This window comes from Notolepis coatsorum (genome assembly GCF_963971535.1).
Source record: "Notolepis coatsorum genome assembly, chromosome: 5".
NCBI classification, from domain to species: domain Eukaryota; kingdom Metazoa; phylum Chordata; class Actinopteri; order Aulopiformes; family Paralepididae; genus Notolepis; species Notolepis coatsorum.
The window spans coordinates 36,079,003-36,079,315 of record NC_140169.1 but is presented as its reverse complement, the minus strand read 5'-3'; positions in this window follow the sequence as shown (position 1 = coordinate 36,079,315).

The window sequence follows — 313 nt, the reverse complement described above, 5'->3', positions numbered from 1 at the left end:
CTGCTTCAATAGAAAGTCAGTAAAAAAAAAAAAAAAAAAACTCTTATAGGGAAAAGAACCCCCCCCCCCCGCTATATAGGGCAAAGAAAACTTTTTTTCCCCCTATAGAGCAAAGAAAACTTTTTTGTTGTTGTTTTACCTACTTTCTATAGAAGCATCTAAGAATGAAGTTCTATAGAAAGTAGGTAAGAAAAGAAAAGTTGGATGTGTTAGTTTGTTGGATGTCTAGTTGAAAGACAGTTGGATGTCTTAGTTTGTTGGATGTCTTAGTTGAGAGACAGTTGGATGTCTTAGTTTGTTGGATGCCTAGTTG